Below are 20,338 nucleotides of genomic sequence, written 5' to 3' on the forward strand. Positions count from 1 at the left end.
TGGGTGAGTTTGCCTTATGCCCAGTCTCAGGTTTCTTGCTCACTCTCACCACCGCACACCAACACATACACGTGCATCCACTCAGACCACCCACTTTCATTGATCCTCTCACGTTCTGTTTATTTTTATTACTCACTCTTTAACTTAATGTATTGCTGTACTTTTGCTCAGCAATTGTTTCTTTCCTTAAGACCCCATTTAAAAAAAAATCAGTTTATTGTTGTGTCAAACCTTATCTTTCTGAAATTAGTTCATTGGCTCCTTGAGTGGTAAAAATATGGAAATGTGGCCCCCAAGCAAAAAGATTGGACAATCGTTAAAGTTACAGAGTAAAGCATGCAGATTACAATGGGAACGACTCCTCTTTCCCTCTTGAAGTTTTTCTCCCCACTGGGTGAACCCATTGGGTGAACCCAAAGATAGTGCTGAAGGTTATAGCTCATGATCACCAAAGCAGTTATTTGTGGTGATTTTGCATATCAAGAGTACTGGGAGCCAAACAAGACAGGTGAACCCTGACACAACTATTCTGACTTTGTGCTCTTTCTGTTAGAATTCATCCTTTTCAAGGTCAACAAAATATTCAGGGCAATATGATAGAAAGGTTCAAAAGATTTCTGGATAACAACAGAACTGAGAAGTTATAACCAACAGGAAAAATTGAACGGACTGGAACTTTTTTCTCTAGGAAAGAAAGGCTGAGAGGTGACCTGAAAGGTCTTTAAAATGATGAAGGGAGTTGAGAGAGTAGATATGGAAAATAAATTTATATTTGAAGGGGATTCAAAAATTCGGGGCCATAACTATAAAAGAATTTCTAATAAATTTGTTAAGGAATTCCGGAGAAATACCTGTGGAACATAAATGTCAGCACAGATCTATTTGGTTGAATGACCTATTTCTGTGCTGTAGACTCAATATAAGATGCAACAGGGGAGATAGATACAGCAGTTGAAGGGTCAAGATGAACGCCCATATATACAAAGTTAAATTAAAGAGATTTGGAACAATGATCAAGAGAAACTTATTTAAGCAGAGAGAAATTAAATCTAGAGTTCATTTCTAGACTTGTTGGATGAAGCACAAAGTTCTGTAGTGACAAGGAGAAGATGTTTCAGGTACAGGCTAGATATGTTCCAACAAGGGAGAAAAGTAAAAAGAACCAAAACCAGGTTTCTTCTAGTAATGAGGGCAATTGAGAATATGATGAAACAAAAAAATGATGTAAGTCAGGCGAATTCTTCAAGCGAGAACCAAGCCAAATATAACAAGTTGAGAAGACAAGAAATAGGGAAGTAAGACTGGCAAAGAGCGAATATGAGAATAGAATTGCAGTTAACATAAAATAAACCCAAAAATCTTCCACTGGCATGTAAATAGTTATTGGGGAGTAAGACCTGAGGTTGAAGGATATTGGAGACAAAGAGGGTAATTTTGCTTAGGAGTGCTGGACAAGGTGAGAATACTTAATGTGTACTTTGTATCGTGTTTACTAAGGAAGAGGATGCTGGCAAAATATCAATAGAAGAGATGATAAAGGTAATGAATGAGGTGAAAATTGGTAGGAAGGATGCACTGGTTGATTTGTTGCCACGTCATAATGGTTTGTAACCCAGGTTATTAAAGGAGATGGATAGAGATAGTGGAAGGACTTGTGTTATCCAGCTTGAAACTTAAGCAGCTACTTAGTTTAACAAACCAAAGGACAGGAGTCGACTCAAATTTACTTAAACAAACATTTGTTTATTTAACACTTTAGGTACCAAGCTCAAACTTACAACAGTTGCAACACTTTAACTCTTACACTTCAACTCTTAACTTTCAGCTCTTTAACTGGAACTCTATCTCTTTAACTTAAACTCTAACTCTTTAACTGAAAACAAATACTACCAAGTTCAGAACAAAGTGGCCAAGTCCATTCCCGATGTAGATTCATCTTCGTGGTTCTTCTATCTTTGAAGATGTTCCTTTGATGTTCCTTGCGATGGTGGGTCTCGAGTTATCACTGGAGGCAAAAGCCGAAACACATTTCTTTATCTCCAAATTTCCCAATCTTCCAGAAAGTTCTCTGGCACTCAACCAATGATCTAATCAGAACCAATGGAGTTACTCATAAACATCTCCCAAATGTTTATACCAAGCTGCATGTAAATTGGAATGCCTCACCATATATGGTAGCAATGTCAAGCGTAGTTCAAACAACTATCCTTATTTGGTCAACACGGGAAGTGTCAGGTCACAGCTCACAGGCCAGGTCACAACTGCAGCCTTCTAACCAGCACCTATGTATAATTATAACTTGGTAAGAAGTCTCACAACACCAGGTTAAAGTCCAACAGGTGAGACTTCTTACCAGTCCAACGCCGGCATCTCCACATCATAATTATAACTTGACCAAAGTTCCCAACATGCTTGACTCTCACAATTGTTCTTCCAGCTAATATTGCTATTGATGTTATTGCTGTAATTATTGTTACAGTCGGCCCTCCGGCCACACTTCCCATAATCTTCTAATCTTCCTTGGATTCCGGGTAGGTGCCAGAAGATTGGAGAGTGGCAAATGTGAAACCCTTATTCAAGAAAGTGTGTAAGGACATTTCTAGTAACTGCAGGCCTGACAGTTTAACATCAGTGATGGATAAGCTTTTGGAAACAATAATCAGGGAAAAAAGTCAATAAATACATGGAGAAGCTTGAGTTAATTTGATTTGATTTATTATTGTCACATGTTAGCGTTTATTAACAGGGGGTTTGAGTTTAAGCGCCGTGGGGGTTATGCTGCAACTGTACAGGACCTTGGTGAGACCACATTTGGAATATTGTGTGCAGTTCTGGTCACCTCACTATAAGAAGGATGTGGAAGCATTGGAGAGAGTGCAGAGGAGATTTACCAGGATGCTGCCTGGTTTGGAGGGTAGGTCTTATGAGGAAAGGTTGAGGGAGCTAGAGCTTTTCTCTTTAGAGCGGAGGAGGATGAGAGACGACTTAATAGAGGTTTATAAGATGATGAGGGGGATAGATAGAGTGGACGTTCAGAGACTATTTCCTCGGGTGAATGTAGCTGAAACTAGGGGGCATAACTATAAGGTTCATGGTGGGAGATATAGGAGGGATGTCCGAGGTAGGTTCTTTACTCAGAGAGTGGTTGGGGTGTGGAATGGACTGCCTGCTGTGATAGTGGAGTCAGACACTTTAGGAAATTTCAAGCGGTTATTGGATAGGCACATGGAGCACACCAGAATGATAGGGAGTGGGATAGCTTGATCTTGGTTTCGGACAAAGCTCGGCACAACATCGAGGACCGAAGGGCCTGTACTGTGCTGTCCTGTTCTATGTTTTATGTATTAGTATACTGTGAAAAGTATTGTTTCTTGCATGCTATACAGACAAAGCATACCGTACATAGAGAAGGAAAGGAGAGAGTGGAGAATGTCGTGTTACAGTCATAGCTAGGGTGTAGAGAAAGATCACCTTAATGCGAGATAGGTCCATTCAAAGGTCTGATGGCAGCAGAGAAGAAGCTGTTCTTGAGTTGGTTGCCAATATAATTTGTAAAAGGCAGATTTTGCTCGACTGATCTAATTGAATCTTTTGCTGAAGTAACAGAGAAGCTTGATAAAGGGAAAGCAATGGATGTTCTCCAGATGGATTTTAAGAAAATGTTTGGCAAAGATCCTCATTAAAAGGCTGGTTAACACAACTGAAAGTGATAGAATGGGAGGGTCGATGTCAGCTTGGATAAAATGTTGGCTTTAGGACAAAAATAGCAATTTGTGGTTAATGATTGTTTTTCCAGACTGGAGGATGGTGGGCAGTGCATTCCCAGGATTTACTGCTGTGACCACTGCTTTTTGATGACTTTATAATGGAATGTAGAGTAAGATATAAAAATTTACAAATGATATCAAACTTGGGGTGCTGCAAATAGTAAGTATAATACCAATCAACTGCAACAGGATATAGGTAGGCCAACAGAATGGGTAAACAAGTGGAATTTAATACAGAGAAGTGTGAAGTGATACATTTTAGAAACATAGAAAAACTACAGCACAAAACAGGCCCTTCGGCCCCACAAGTTGTGCCGAACATATCCCTACCTTTTAGGCCTACCTAAAAGGTAGGGATATTGGCTGAAGGATAGTGAGAGGCAATATAGACTAAATGGCACAGTTCTAAAGCATGTAGAGGAATATAAGGGCCTGGGGGTTCATGTGCATATATCTTTAAAAGTGGTGTGGCATATTTGATTTGATTTGATTTATTATTTTCACATGTATTAATATACAGTAAAAAGTATTGTTCCTTGCATGCTATACAGACAAAGCATACCGTTCATAGAGAAGGAGAGGAGAGAGTGTAGAATGTAGTGTTACAGTCATAGCTAGGGTGTAGAGAAAGGTCAACTTAGCGCGAGGTAGGTCCATTCAAAATTCTGATGGCAGCAGGGAAGAAGCCGTTTTTGAGTCGGTTGGCATGTGACCTCAGACTTTTGTATCTTTTTGGAAGAAGGTGGAAGAGAGTATGTCTGGGGTGCGTGGGGTCCTTAATTATGCTGGCTGCTTTTCTGAGGCAGGGTAAGTGCAGACGGAATTAATGGATGGGAGGTTGGTTTGCGTGATGGATTGGGCTACACTCACAACCTTTTGTAGTTTCTTGTGGTCTTGGGCAGAGCAGGAGCCACACCAAGCTGTGATACAACCAGAAAGAATGCTTTCTATGGTGCATCTGTAAAAGTTAGCAAGAGTTATAGCTGACATACCAAATTTCCTTAGTCTTATAGACCATAGATCACAGAATCCTACAGTGCAGAAGGAGGCCATTCGACCCATTGAGTCTGCACCGAACACAATTCCGCCCCAGGCCCTACCCCACAATCCTACACATTTACCCTGTTAATCCCTCTAACCTACACATCCCAGGACACGAAGGGGCAATTTAGCATGGCCAATCAACCTAACCCGCACATCTTTGGATTGTGGGAGGAAACCGGAGCACCCAGAGAAAACCCACACAGACACAGGGAGAATGTGCAAACTCCACATAGACAGTGACCCAAGCTGGGAATCGAACACAGGTCCCTGGGGCTGTGAGGCAGCAGTGCTAACCACTGTGCCACCATGCCGCCCAAAGTCTTCTGAGAAAGTAGAGGCATTGGTGGGCTTTCTTAACTATAGTGTCGGCATGGGGGTGGGGGGGGGGGGGGCAGGACAGGTTGTTGGTGATCTGAACACCAAAAACTTGAAGCTGTTGACCATTTCTACTTCGTCCCCATTGATGTAGACAGGTGCATGTTCTCCACTACGCTTCCTGAAGTCGATGACAATCACCTTCGTTTTGTTGCCATTGAGGGAGAGATTATTGTCGCACTAGTTCACCAGATGCTCTATCTCATTCCTGTACTCTGTCTCGTCATTGTTTGAGATCTGACCCACTATGATGGCGTCATCAGCAAACTTGAAAATCGAGTTGGAGGGGAATTTGGCCACACAGTCATAGATGTATAAGGAGTGTAGTAGGGGGCTGAGGACACAGCCTTATGGGGCATCGGTGTTGAGGATGATCATGGAGGAGGTGTTATTGCATATCCTTACTGATTGGGGTCTGTGAATTCGGAAGTTCAGGATCTACTCGCAGAGGGAGGAGCCGAGGCCCAGGCCACGGTGTTTGGAAATTTGTTGCGTAGGAATAATGGTGTTGAAGGCTGAGCTGTCATCAATAAATAGGAGTCTGACAGAGGTGCCTTTGTTATCTAGGTGTTCCAGGGTTGAGTGCAGGGCCAGGGAGATGGCGTCTGCTGTGGACCTGTTGCGGCAGTAGGCAAACTGGGAGGCTGGTATTGATTTGTGCATTTCATAATGATGGATGTCAGAGCCACTGGATGATCGTTATTAAGAACAAAGAACAAAGAAAATTACAGCACAGGAACAGGCCCTTCGGCCCTCCAGGCCTGCACCGACCATGCTGCCCGACTTAACTAAAACCCCCTACCCTTTTGGGGACCATATCCCTCTATTCCCATCCTATTCATGTATTTGTCCAGATGCCCCTTAAAAGTCACTACCGTATCCGCTTCCACTACCTCCCCCAGCAACGAGTTCCAGGCACCCACTACTCTGTGTAAAAAATCTGCCTCGTACATCTCCTTTAAACCTTAAATCTGTGCCCCCTAGTAATTGACTCTTCCACCCTGGGAAAAAGCTTCTGACTATCCACTCTGTCCATGCCTCTCATAATCTTGTAGATTTCTATCAGGTCACCCCTCAACCTCCGTCGTTCCAGTGAGAACAAACCAAGTTTCTCCAACCTCTCCTCATAGCTAATGCCCTCCATACCAGGCAACATCCTGGTAAATCTTTTCTGTACCCTCTCCAAAGCCTCCACACCCTTTTGGTAGTGTGGCGACCAGAATTGAACACTATATTCCAAGTGCGGCCTAACTAAGGTTCTATAAAGCTGCAACATGACTTGTCAATTTTTAAACTCAGTGCCCCGGTCAATGAAGGCAAGCATGCCGTATGCCTTCTTGACTACCTTCTCCACCTGCATTGCCATTTTCAGAGACCTGTGTACCTGTACATCCAATTCCCTTTGCCTATCAATACTCAAGAGTTCTGCCATTTACTGTATTAAGGCATGCTGCTTGACTTTTCTTTGGTACCGGGATGATGGTCATCTTCTTAAAACAGTTAGGGACCTCAGCTTGTTGTAAAGAGAGGTTGAAGATATCTGCGAATACCCCCGACAGCTGATCTGCGCAGGATCTAAGTCCTCATCCGGGTACCCCATCTGGGTCAGTTGCTTTCCGTGTGTTGACCTTTGAGAAGGCTGCTCTGACATCTGCAATGGTGACCTCAGATACAGGTTCATCCAAGGCACCCGGCATGGTCTCACTGACCTCTTGCTCAAAACGGGCATAGAATGCATTGAACTCATCAGGGAGGGGTACATTGGAGGGGTGCATTGGAGGGTCATGTTATGACATATTGGAGAGTAGTTAGCAAACCATATGGGATATTGGGCTTCATTAGTAGAAACATTGAACAAAAACAGGGAAGTCATGCTGAAACTTCATAAAGCTCTGGTTCAGGCACAGCTGGAGTATTGCATCCAATTCTGGTCGCCACATTTTAGGAAGGATCTGAGGGTTCTTGGGAGGGTGCAGAGGAGATTTGCCAGAATGGTTTCTGGGATGAGGGATTTTAGCTACAAAATTAGATTGGAGAAGCTGGGGTAGTTTTCCTTGGATCAAAGAATATTGAGGGGAGATTTGAGAGAGGTGTATAAGATTATATCAGGTTTAGATAAGGTATACAAAGAAAAGCTGTTCCCATTAGCTGATAGTACAAGAACGAGGGAACATAGATTGAAGGCTTTCAGCAAGAGATGTAGGGAGATAGAACATAGAACATAGAAAAACTACAGCACAAACACGCCCTTCGGCCCACAAGTTGTGCCGAACACATCCCTACCTTCTAGACCTACCTATAACCCTCCATCCTATTAAGCTCCATGTACTCATCCAGGAGTCTCTTAAAAGACCCTATTGAGTTCGCCTCCACCACCACTGACGGCAGCCGATTCCACTCGCCCACCACCCTCTGTGTGAAAAACTTACCCCTAACATCTCCCCTGCACGTACCCCCCAGCACCTTAAACCTGTGTCCTCTCGTAGCAGCCATTTCCACCCTGGGAAAAAGCCTCTGAGAGTCCACCCGATCTATGCCTCTCAACATCTTATACACCTCTATTAGGTCTCCTCTCATCCTTCGTCTCTCTAAGGAGAAAAGACCGAGCTCCCTCAGCCTATCCTCATAAGGCATGCCACTCAATCCAGGCAACATCCTTGTAAATATCCTCTGCACCCTTTCAATCTTTTCCACATCCTTCCTACAGTGAGGCGACCAGAACTGAGCACAGTACTCCAAGTGGGGTCTGACGAGGGTCTTATATAGCTGCATCATTATCCCCGGACTCCTAAATTCAATCCCTCGATTGATAAAGGCCAGTACACCATACGCCTTCTTAATCACCTCCTCCACCTGCGGGGCTGATTTTAGAGTCCTATGGACCTGGACCCCAAGGTCCTTCTGATCCTCTACAGTACTAAGAGTCTTTCCCTTTATATTGTACTCCTTCATCCCATTTGACCTACCAAAATGGACCACGAGGCATTTATCTGGGTTGAAGTCCATCTGCCACTTGTCCGCCCAGTCTTGCATCCTATCTATGTCCCTCTGTAACTTCTGACATCCCTCCAGACTATCCACAACCCCACCAACCTTCGTGTCGTCGGCAAACTTACCAACCCATCCCTCCGCTTCCTCATCCAGGTCATTTATGAAAATGACAAACAGCAAGGGTCCCAGAACAGATCCCTGGGGCACACCAGATGTGAAGAATAACTTTTTATATGGTAATGACCTGGAACACATTGCCTACATGGTTGGTGGAAGCAAAAGTGATTAACGATTTGGATGTGTACTTGAGGGAAATTAACTTGCAGAACCTACACAGATAGAATGGAGGAATAGAACTGATTGGATTGCTCCACTGAGGACTGGCATGGCCTCAATGGGCCAAATGGCCTCCGGTGCCATAATGACCAAATTACTCTTCATCTTCAGGTATGGAAGTATCAACGGTGGTGAACAGTACCCTCATAAGGTGTGATGGCACTTACTCAGTTAATGGTAGGGCATTGGAGAGAGTTACAGAACAAAGAGATCTTGGGGTACATGTTCATAGCTCCTTGAAAGTGGAGTCACAGGTGGACAGAGTGGTGAAGAAGGCATTCGGCATGCTTGGTTTCATCGGTCAGAACATTGAATACAGGAGTTGGAATGTCTTGTTGAACTTGTACAAGACATTGGTAAGGCCACACTTGGAATACTGTGTGCAATTCTGGTCACCCTATTATAGAAAGGATATTATTAAACTAGAAAGAGTGCAGAAAAGATTTACTAGGATGCTACCAGGACTTGATGGATTGAGTTATAAGGAGAGGCTGAATAGACTGGGACTTTTTTCTCTGGAGGCTGAGAGGTGATCTTATAGAGGTCTATGAAATAATGAGGGGCACAGATCAGCGAGATAGTCAATATATTTTCCCAAAAGTAGAGGAGTCTAAAACTAGAGGGCATAGGTTTAAGGTGAGAGGGGAGAGATGCACAAGTGTCCAGAGGGGCAATTTTTTCACACAGAGGGTGGTGAGTGTCTGGAACAAGCTGCCAGAGGTAGTAGTAGAGGCGGGTATAATTTTGTCTTTTAAAAAGCATTTAGATAGTTACATGGGTACGATGGGTATAGAGGGATATGGGCCAAATGTGGGCAATTGGGACTAGCTTAGGGGTTTTAATAAAAAAAAGGGCGGCATGGACAAGTTAGGCCGAAGGACCTGTTTCCATGCTGTAAACCTCTATGATTCTATGACTCTATGAGCAAATATTTTAAAAGCAGTTTGTCGCTAGAAAGATTGTAGATGACTATGACTCTATGACTCTATGCTACTTTTTCATTCTGCTTCTTGGGGCCTGCAGAGGCAGAAGTTTTGTCGGTTGGACATTTACACCTCAGAAAGACACAAGAACAGATGATAAGAGTTAGCCTAAGAGAGTAGAAACCACGGCAGTGCTGAGGCTACCCAATGTTACACAGTGCACAACATGCTATTGGACAGTGTGAAGGGTACTGCACCCCCTTAATGACCACCTTTTCCTTTGCAGTCATCAATTCTACCAGAACTCCCCCTTTGCCAGGCCCGACTGTCTCCTTTTCCCTTATCTTGGCTCTCTTCATTGTTGTCTATTCCGTGGGCACAATCAGTAGAAGGCCACCCCTCCTCCTCCTCTCAGCTGTTTCCCTCGCATTGTGCACACATTTCTTCTACAGAAAAGAGTACAAATAAAGCGATGCCGTCCTCTGTGACCAGTGTCATCTGCCCCTATGCATTAAGAGCTGCATATCTCACTGGTGACAATTTCTCAATAGGTCTTTGACTGTAAGTCATTCTGAGGGATTACTACATGCCCAGGGTGCACATATCTCCATGTTCAGGAGCAGCTTGTTCCCTGAGGTCTCTCCTGTGGTGTGTTGGCTGGAGGGTGGCACGGTGGCACAATGGTTAGCACTGCTGCCTCAGGGCCCCAGGTTCAATTCTGGCTTTGGGTCACTGTCCGTGTGGAGTTTGCGCTTTCTCCCCATGTCTGTGTGGGTTTCCTCCAGGTGCTCCAGTTTCCTCCCACAGTCCAAAGATGTGCGGGTTAGGCGGATTGGCCATGCTAAATTGACCCTAGTTTCAGGGGGATTAGCAGGCAAATGTTTGGGGTTACAGGAATAGAGCCTGGGTGGGATTGTGGTCGGTACAGACTCAATGGGCCAATGGCCTCCTTCTATATTGTAGGGATTCTATGGGTGCAAGCCCTGAGCCCTATCGAAAGTTTTGAGAGTTGCACTCGCCCTGCCAGAACATATGTGGTTGTTGAACCTTTTTAGGGCACTCGACTCAGGCTCTTCCCATCTCATTTTTTTCTGCTGGTGATGGCACCAATCTGGGCCCATACCTCTTTTAAATGGTGACCTCCTCCTGCCATACTCCTGGTATATCAGCTCCCTCCTCTCCTTCACGGTTTCTGACATTAGATTTAAGTTCTTGCAAATCAACTGAAGAACTGTTTTGCCCAGGTGCCAGTTGACTCCTGTCCCTCTGATACTGTGGAAGGCTTTAGCACAAGCTGCAGATCTCTTCAGCAGGATAGCTAGCAGCCTCAAGCATGGATGCCGTGGGAGTCTATATCAGTCCAACACTTCATCCAAGTCAGCATCTTCAAGAGAGATGAGAGCCAAACCCCAGTGAGAGTCAGCATCGTTAGGACAGATGGGTCTTGAACCATAGTGAAAGCATCTTCAAGGAGAAGTGAGATTTTGAATCCCAGTGAGAAGCAGTACCTTCAGTGGAGATGGGGATCTGAATATGAGAGAGTGAGTTCCTTCAGGAAAGAAGGGCATCTGAACCCCAGAGAGAGTCAGTGCCTTCACCAATGATGCACAAAGCCTATATGATGCTTGGTAGGGAATGGCTCAGTTGAGCACCCAGTTGAAATTGGGCCTCAATTTACTTGGATGCTTTCCTGAACTCTGCCTTTATAGCTCTGGATAACTAAATTGGGTTTTCCTACTTTGTCAATTAAGGGGCGGAGCTTCTGCCCATCCGTTACAAGGCCAGTTATATGGAAGAAGTTGGACCAGAGAGGACCACCTCCACTGGGAGGCGATGTTTTTCTGGCCCCTATGGAATCTGGCGTATATATGGAGTATGTCTTGTGTGATGAGGTTTATGGATTTATGATATTGTGAGCCACAGGGAGGTAACCCAACCCCAGATAATGAGAATTATGTTTCAGAAAAAGTTTAGTGTCAGCCCCATCCCTTATGTATGGAAGCTACAAATTGTGTCTTGGGGTTGGGGGTACTTGGTGGCAGCGGGGAAAATGAGCAGCGTCAGCCCTGGAGGATGCAATAGGCAGGTTACCAACACAACCGCTGGAATCGTCACATGTATTTTTGGACTCAGCTCTACACTTCCCTTAATATAGCTTCCAGGAACACTGAAGCCAGGTACATTAAGTTTATTTATTAATGTCATAAGTAGGCTTACATTAATACTGCAATGAAGTTACCCTTAAAATCCCCTAGTTGCCGCACTCCAGCGCTTCTTCGGATACACTGAAGGAAAACGTTAGCATGGCCAATGCACCTAACCAGCACATCTTTCAAACTGTGGGAGGAAACCCACACAAACATGGGGAGAACATGCAGACACCACACAATAACCCAAGCCAGGAATTGAACCTAGGTCCCTGGCGTTGTGAGGCAGCAATGCTAACCACTATGCCACCATGTCACCTATATACAAAATAAAGAAAACTCCAGATCAAATGATGATATTTGGTAAGAAAATTAATTAATTGTGAGGAAGACAGGAATATTTTGATTGTGAATTTCTCCATCTAAGCTCTGACATTTAAAGGAAACATGCCACTTGCATTTTTGAGAGAAATAAATCAGGGAACACACAGCAGGTATTTGGAAGCAGAGAGACATCTCAATCTGAAATGTCTCAGATTTCATGTTTAAAGTTGTAAAAACCTCAACTGGTTTATTATTGTCCTTTAGGAAAAGAACTCTGACTATATCTCACACCATGTTAGCTTTGTGAAGTGGCATAGTAGGCTACTAAGTTGTATCAAACTACTGCAGTAGTTCAAGAAGACAACTCGCTTTCTCAGGGCAACTAAAGGACCAATAAAAATTCCCCTTGCAGGTGATGCCAACATCCCAAAAAATTAATAATAAAAGAACATGAGTTTTTGAAAATATATGTCACTAGTGTAAATGTTGATCTGAGCAGTTTTGTCTCAGTATTTAAATGTATCTTTCTTTGCCAAGTGAAATTTGGGTGCTGAGGTTTTACAGGGTTTGTACTTGAATACATATCAAGAGGGCACATTCTGCAAGGGTAGTACAGAAGGGTTCTCACGCTCAGACTGCTGTGTAAATTCTTTGAAAGATTTTGGAAGGTGAGTTTGACACATGTGTAGTTTTTTGTAGGGTCGTTAGTGTAATAACTTCCAGATCAACACAGCTCCCTCAAACAGCCCGCATCTCAGCAGCTGTTTCCCTCCTACCAGAAACTGGCCTGCAGGCTTGATCTGGGCTACCGAGCAAGCATGTTCCACTTCAAAGGGGCACTCAGCAGGTTTCCCTGCTCCTCAGATGTGTTGTGCTGCTGCAGCAGAAATAATACAAAAAAGGTGAGTTCTTCTTGTCTCCCCATGGTACGAGTACCATGAAATGCTAGTGTGTTTTTCGAAGAAACTTTTACAATTACTATGAAGGGATGAGATGGGATCTGTGATAATTTACACAACTGGTGCGTGAATTACTATTTAATCCCATACATAGGATGATTTACACACTGGTGATAAAAATGACCAAACTGCTAGTCATGAATTCTAACTTCTCTCAATTTTCAAGCCAGTGATAATATCAACATAGAATTACTCTTCCCTGCAGTTCTTGTGCCAATCATCAGGCTCAGCATATTTGATCAAAGTGTTCTGAGACCTGGCCACGGTTTTAACACTAATGAGGAATAATAGACCACTGAAAGGTGTGTGAGATATGCAGAGCACATGTGACACCTCAGATGCATTCGGCCCATATCCCAGTATTGTGTGTGACATCAGTGGACTGTGTGTGTGGTCACTATTGTGTTGCAGGATCACTGGAAGGTATTCAAGATCAGAATGATGTGTGTGAGAGACTCATTTTAGCCCATTAATTATAGAGTCATAGAAGTTCACAGCATGGAAACAGGCCCTTGTGCCACAATTATTTGAAACTAGTTTCTAATCAATTTGATGTAACTTTTCTCTTACTGCGAGGAATGTTTAGAAAGTTCTCAAACATGGTTCATCATCAGTCTCTACTGTGGAGGGACATGAGTATATTCCTGACAATACTTCCCTTCACTTATGACCATGGTTTTAGATAGGTTGCAAGCAAAGTGTTGGGATGGGCTAGTAGGTGGGGAGTTAAGTCCTTGTGTTGTAGCCTGGATATTACATACCAGCTAGTCTTTTATGGAAAGATAGCAAGATGCATGGCACAGAAGGTGACTATTCGGCTAAACATGTCTATGCCAATCGAAAAAAGCTCTCCAGTTTCATCCTATCTTCCAGTTCTTGGTCTGTGGCCCTGTAGATTACAGCACTTCAAGTGCATGCTCAGTCTTTTATAAATGCAACAATGGTTTCAGCCACTACCACCCTTTCAAGCGATGAGTTCCTCAACACCCTGTGGGTGAAATAATTACTTCTCAGTTCCCCTCTAATCCTTCCTCCAATTGTTTTAAATCTATGCCCTTGTCTATTGAGCCCAGAAATAGCTTCTTCGTATCCACTCTGTCTTGGCCCTTCTTGTAATCCTGTAACCAGAACTGTTTACAGTATTCCAGCTGTCGTCTATAGAGTTTTATACAGTTCTAACATAACTTCCTTGCTCTTATACTCTTGGCCTCAGCCAATAAAGGAAAGTATCCCACATGCCTTCTTGATCATGTATCTGGAACATCTTCAAATCCTTCTGATGAACGTCTCTTTCAAATGTTTGTAATTGTCCTTTCTTCATCTACAATCTTTCTAACGACAAACGACTTTTTAAAAATTTGCTCATAGAGTCATAGAGGTTTACAGCATGGAAACAGGTCCTTCGGCCTAACTTGTCCATGCTGCCCTTTTTTTTTTAAAACCTCTAAGCTAATCCCAATTGCCCACATTTGGCCCATATCCCTCTATACCCATCATACCCATATAACTATCTAAATGCTTTTTAAAAGACAAAATTGTACCCACCTCTACTACTACCTCTGGCAGCTTGTTCCAGACACTCACCACCCTCTGTGTGAAAAAATTGCCCCTCTGGACACTTTTGTATCTCTCCCCTCTCACCTTAAACCTATGCCCTCTAGTTTTAGACTCCCCTACCTTTGGGAAAAGATATTGACTATCTAGCTGATCTATGCCCCTCATTATTTTATAGACCTCTATAAGATCACCCCTCAGCCTCCTCCGCCCCAGAGAAAAAAGTCCCAGTCTATCCAGCCTCTCCTTACAACTCAATCCATCATGGGATGAGTGTCACTGTCAAGGTCAACATATATTGCCCATGCTAAATTTCTTAGAGAAAATGATGATGGACTAACTACCTTCTGCAGTCCATGTGGGTTAGGTACACCTGCAGACTTTGGAGCTTAAACGTCTTTCATTCTTTGTACTCAGGCACGATGTGACATTATGGAACTTGTGTCAAAATAAACCACTCTATCATTAACTCCAAAGACAAATAGCAAACATGGCTGTCCTCCACCTCAAAGAAATAAATGATTACAAATAATTTCTCAACTATACATTGTCTGTGTTAAGATTAAGTTGCAGGTGACTCATCATTCTGATTGGATTCTAATCCAAAATATGAAAGGATGATGCTTAAGCTGATTCTATCAGAGAGCAATCCCTGACAGCCTTTGTCCAGCACAGAAATACAAGACCATCAATTCCATGTGAAATAGATTTAGAAGGAAATAAATGTGAAAAACCATTGGTGACACATTTCAAAGTGCAACAGTGATGGCAGATCATTGAGAAGCTCTAAGAATTGGAAAACTATAGAGTTAGAAATCGTTGACTGACACACAGGGGAAAGTATTTGTTGGAACAGTGTAGGGGGGTTTTACACTGTATCTAACCTATGCTGTACCTTTAATGGAAATCTTTAATGGGCGGTGAAAGGGAACTTTACTCTGCATCTACTCGATGCTATACCAAGAGGTGTTTAAATTCTGCCCAAAATGAGGCAATTAAAGTTCTCGCTCTGTGCTTTCAATAAGGAATCAATGTGACATGATCTTAACCCAGCTGCACAAGATCAAAGTACAATAGGTTCATCAGACATTGGAAATGTCTAATCAGGAATCTCAAGAGGCGAGCTCCTTAACTCTTTTGGGGTCATAATCGATTTCTTCCATGTAGTCTGTTCAAAACCTAACCCCCTAGGATTCACCTGAGGTTTGCTGCCAGTAAGACAGGTAGCCTGAAATTGAAGTTTTCCATTTGGTGAACTGGTTGTGAAGGTGTGATCAGTGTCTACAGCTTAACCCATGTTTGCAGATGGGGGCAGAGGATCAGTTACCAAATATCCTCAGGAATGTGCTGTCTTTGCAGTGATCTCACACATAGTCCCAGATATGTGACAGGAAATTGAGGTCATTTTAAGTAATTTATGTTTGTTGTTGTGGGTGTTAGAAATAAGGTACAGCTTTAAGTAAGCTTAATTTTAGCTTTCTGTATGTATTGAGGATTAATAACTTCAGTAACCTGCATTTTTAATGTTTTAAGGCATTAAAGCAAACAGGGTTTAAAGAAAACAAGGCTGTTACTTAGCAAGCGAGGTCACAGTAAGAGCATTTGAGTCAGCTGTAAGCTAGTGTCAGGAGGAGCTGGACACAGGACAGGAAACTTCAGAGAGCAGATTTCCCAAAAGAATAAACCAAGTCCCAAAGACCAGAGAATGGGACAAAAGAATATCCCAAGAAAACAGTTAAGTCAAGGAACAAGAACGGGAATCTGAACAAGGTCCTGTTCAGGAAAATTAAAATAAAAAGCAGAGAAAGTGCTCTGAATTAAAGAGAAAGTTGTAGGAACTAAAGTCAGCTTACAAGAAACCAGACATCCAAGCTAATCATAGGCTTATTGCAGGCCTACGAAACAGTGGTGTTCTGTAGGCATGGCTGGGTACCTGTGAGAAGGTGAAGTTTGAATGCGTATAGTGATCCAGGGCAGAGGAATATCGAAATGAGGTTGAAACTTGAGAGGTAGATCCTTGGTGAAGACATCCAAGAGAAAGCATCGTTTGGGAGAAGATTCCAAGGCATGTTCTTGAAAACTCTTGTTTGGAAAAAGAGAGTTCCAGTGAGATTGGTTGGCTCACAGCGTCACAAGCATCTGGGGGGAATTAATGAGAAAGCCATGGAAGTTGTATTGGGTGGCATCTGTCACTTGGTTTCAGAATGTGGGGTGTCTGACCACATTTCACCTATTAGTTTATGTGGACTGCATACTTACTGTGAACATTAGAGTACAAGCTAGTTTTTATAACTTGAGGTATCCTTACAAATCTATATATATATATATATATATATATCTGTAAAGGTAAGGCTGAGGTGTAGAAATAGTGTATTATAGTTAACCTTTTCTTGTTTAATGAATATTTTCTTTTGTTAACAGTTCAGTGGCAGTCCTGTGACTCTCTTCATCCATGTACATAAGAAAAAATTAAGAGTTAGGATGTATCAAGCTGGGTTTCATCCCGGGATCTAACATGTGCAGTAGTAACATCAGTTGGGATTGTAATGTAAGTTCTACCCAAAAAAAATTATATCAGAGGTATTAAGGGACTTTTTATTTTCTCTTGGGATGTAGGTGTTGCTGTTTGAGCCTGCATTTATTGCCCATTCCTAATTACCCTTGTGAGTCACCTTCTTGAACTTCTGCAGTCATTGTGGTCTATCAACCACATTGCTGTGAGGAAGGGAGTTCCAGATTTTGACCCAGTGGGTTGTTCAGCAAGGACAGGCAGGCAGTAACAAGGTGGAAGCAGATGCCGTTTGAGATGGAAAGGCAGTGGGGTCAGTATTTCAACTCAGGGTTAATTGGACACTGCAAACTGTTTGGTTCAGACTATCAAAGTGGCTAAGGTGGGATACAGAACTTGTGGGGTTTAGTATGAGGATTTCTGTCTTCTCAGAGCTTAGGGCTCAGAACCCACGGGCTCTGGGACAAGCAATGATAGTACATTTCATGTAGGGATTTCTCCCAGAATATGCCGTATCTGCAGTGAATCTATTCCTGGAACTCTCACTCTGAGTTAAAGAAAAATGGGCGTGAAGGTGACATGACCAATATAAAATACCCTTTATTAAAAACACTTTAATGTAATGCAAGAAATGTTAGTACATAATAAATTCTTTAATCATTTCCATGTTAGTTAATAAATATTTGAAAATGTCGTAACATTTTGAATTGAAGCCACTTTTCCTACTGTTTGATCCCATTGGGAGGGAGTACTCTTTGTACAAGTCAATTGAATGAGAAAAGACCTGTCAGACAGCCCAAGGAACACTGCCATCCAGGTGCCTTCTTGCATTCTGGTCTGATCATTACTTCATTCTTTTCCTACCTTAATACTCAGTCAAGTAATGGTTCAGTTCTCCTTTGAATCCAGCAGTGCATTTACTGTGACAGGCTATTTTGTAACATATTGATGCTAAAACTTGATCCTTTAAATGTTGTTGAACTTGTGGTATTTTTCTGTCCTATTTGTAGCTTCTCCCTCACGGACCTTCAGCTCCACTAACCCGCTACAATTCATATCTCCTACTTTTTTTAGCCTGGATTTACAGATTTCTCCACTGCCAAAGTCTTGCCATTATATGTGAACATTTACCCAATGATCTGCTAGTCTTTTGAGTTCTTTACCCTAAACTGCATGCTGTAATGATTTAGAGAAAATCACCTTCACTTTTTATATTCATGCCTGGGCAGGAAGTTTAAGAACATCAATACAGCAATAAGAACATAGTAGTTTCAGTATTATCTCATTTATCCCTGCATTTTGAAAGAGGGATATCAAATTTAGCATTCAATACAATATTTTGGGCGGAGTTTTCGCAAAAAATTACTCGGGGGGATTTTCCCAAAAAGGTTCGAAATAAAAATAACAGCATGAAAACTGGAGTCCTCCACACTGGTCTTTTGGGCGAGCTTGGTATTGCAATCTTCCGGCACTCGTCAATTTATTTGACAGCTGGGAATTTGCACCAGTAAACGGGGGTGGGGAGCCTAAGTTCACTGGTGAAGCCAGCTTCAGAGCGCTCAGGGCCATTGCGCAGGGCCTATCATCAGCCATCAGACCACTCCCCACCCCCGCCTTTCATCGGCGATGTTGCTACACCCAACACGAACATGGTCGCCGACATCGGGGCATCAGGACCCTCCCAATAGTCCCCCAGCGCTGTCACAACTACCTCCACAATCCACCCCTGCTTGCCCCCCCCCAGTGCACGAACACCCCACTTGCTGAGACCCCCCCCCCCCTTACAGGATCAACCCCTTGCAGAGCCCCTCTCCTTTCACAATTATCTCCCTTGCAGAGCTCTCCTCCTTAAAGGCGGCACAGTGGCTAACACTGCTGCCTCACAGCGTCAGGGACCCAGGTTCGATTCCCAGTTTGGGTTACTGTCTGTGTGGAGTTTGCACATTCTCCCAGTGTCTGCTTGGATTTCCTCCAGGTGCTCCGATTTCCTCCCACAGTCCAAAGACCTGCGGGTTAGGTTGAATGGCCATGCCAAATTTACTCTAGTTTTGTGGGATTAGCAGAGTAAATATGTGGGGTTATGGGGATAGGGTGGGATTGTTGTCAGATGGGCCAAATGCTCTCCTTCTGTACTGTAGGGATTCTATGATTCTAGCACAACCACTCGCCTTAGAGAACTCCCCCCTTGCACAGCTCCACCCCCACTTAGGCCCCACCCCATTGGCATTGACTGGCACTCTTATGCCTGGCACCCTGGCAGTGCCCACTGGACACAACTATGCTGGGACAGTGCCAAAGAGGTGGGGCGTGGGTACAGAATCGGAATGGGGCTGAGCTATGACGGGTGGAGGGGGGGGGGGGGTGCAGGGAGTCCTCAGGAGTGGGAGTGAGAGAACTCTGCACTCTGCTGAGGTAGTGATCGGGGAGGGAACCCTGCCAGAGTGGTAATCGGAGAGAGAGAATTCTACAGAGGTGGTGATCGGCGGGCAAGGGTGGGGACTCCGTAGATGGGGGCGATGTCGATGGAGCGGCGGTGGCAGGGCGGGGGAAGCAGGAGATTGGGGCGCCTGCACAATAGTGCCCCTAGAACTCAGCAGCTGCCTTCTCCGGCAAGCTCAGACTCTGCCCCCCACACCTGGCGAGGATCTCATCCTGTCCCTTGGAGACTCGCAGCTCGCCCAAAAAAATCAGCACGATTCTCTCCTATTTTCTTGCTCACTCAGCCCTTAGAATTTTTTTCGTAAGATCGTGCCCATAATCTTAAGGAGGATGATCATTTCTGACTGAAATGAGGAAAAACTTCTTCATTAGAATTGTGAACGTTTGTAAATCTTTACTGCAGAAGGCTGTGGAGGCTCTGCCAACAAGCTTATTCAAAGCTGAAATTGATAGATTTGAACTCTTAAGAGAATAAAGGGATTATAGAGATCAGCCATGATTTTAGTGAATGACAGAGATTCTAAATACTGTTGGTCTACTCCAATTAATGCATGCATGAACAGGGTGGGCATAGTACAGATTAGGAAGTTAAAGTTTTTTCTATGCTTTTCCAATCCATAGCACAGTACAATAATTTTGCATTTTTCCCAAAGATTATTTTGTGGCCTCTCTGATTGAGATTCCCAGTTTAATCACAATGTATGGAGAACATGAGGCACAATGGTGCTATGAAGCTAAGCTGAGAGTGCTCACACTCATGTTACATTGAATCCTTACACAAGTCAAGAAGACTTCCATTCCTTCGTTCTGCAAGGCCCATTTTAAATCTATGTTATTATGATATCATAGAATAATACAACGTAAGTGATCGTATGATCCATCATGCCTGTGCCAGTTCTTTGAAATAAGTTTCTAATAGGCCCACTCCCTTGCTATTTTTCCACAGCTTTCCAAATTTTTCCTTTTCAAA

The sequence above is a fragment of the Mustelus asterias genome, chromosome 22 (genome assembly GCF_964213995.1).
Source record: "Mustelus asterias chromosome 22, sMusAst1.hap1.1, whole genome shotgun sequence".
Lineage (NCBI taxonomy): Eukaryota > Metazoa > Chordata > Chondrichthyes > Carcharhiniformes > Triakidae > Mustelus > Mustelus asterias.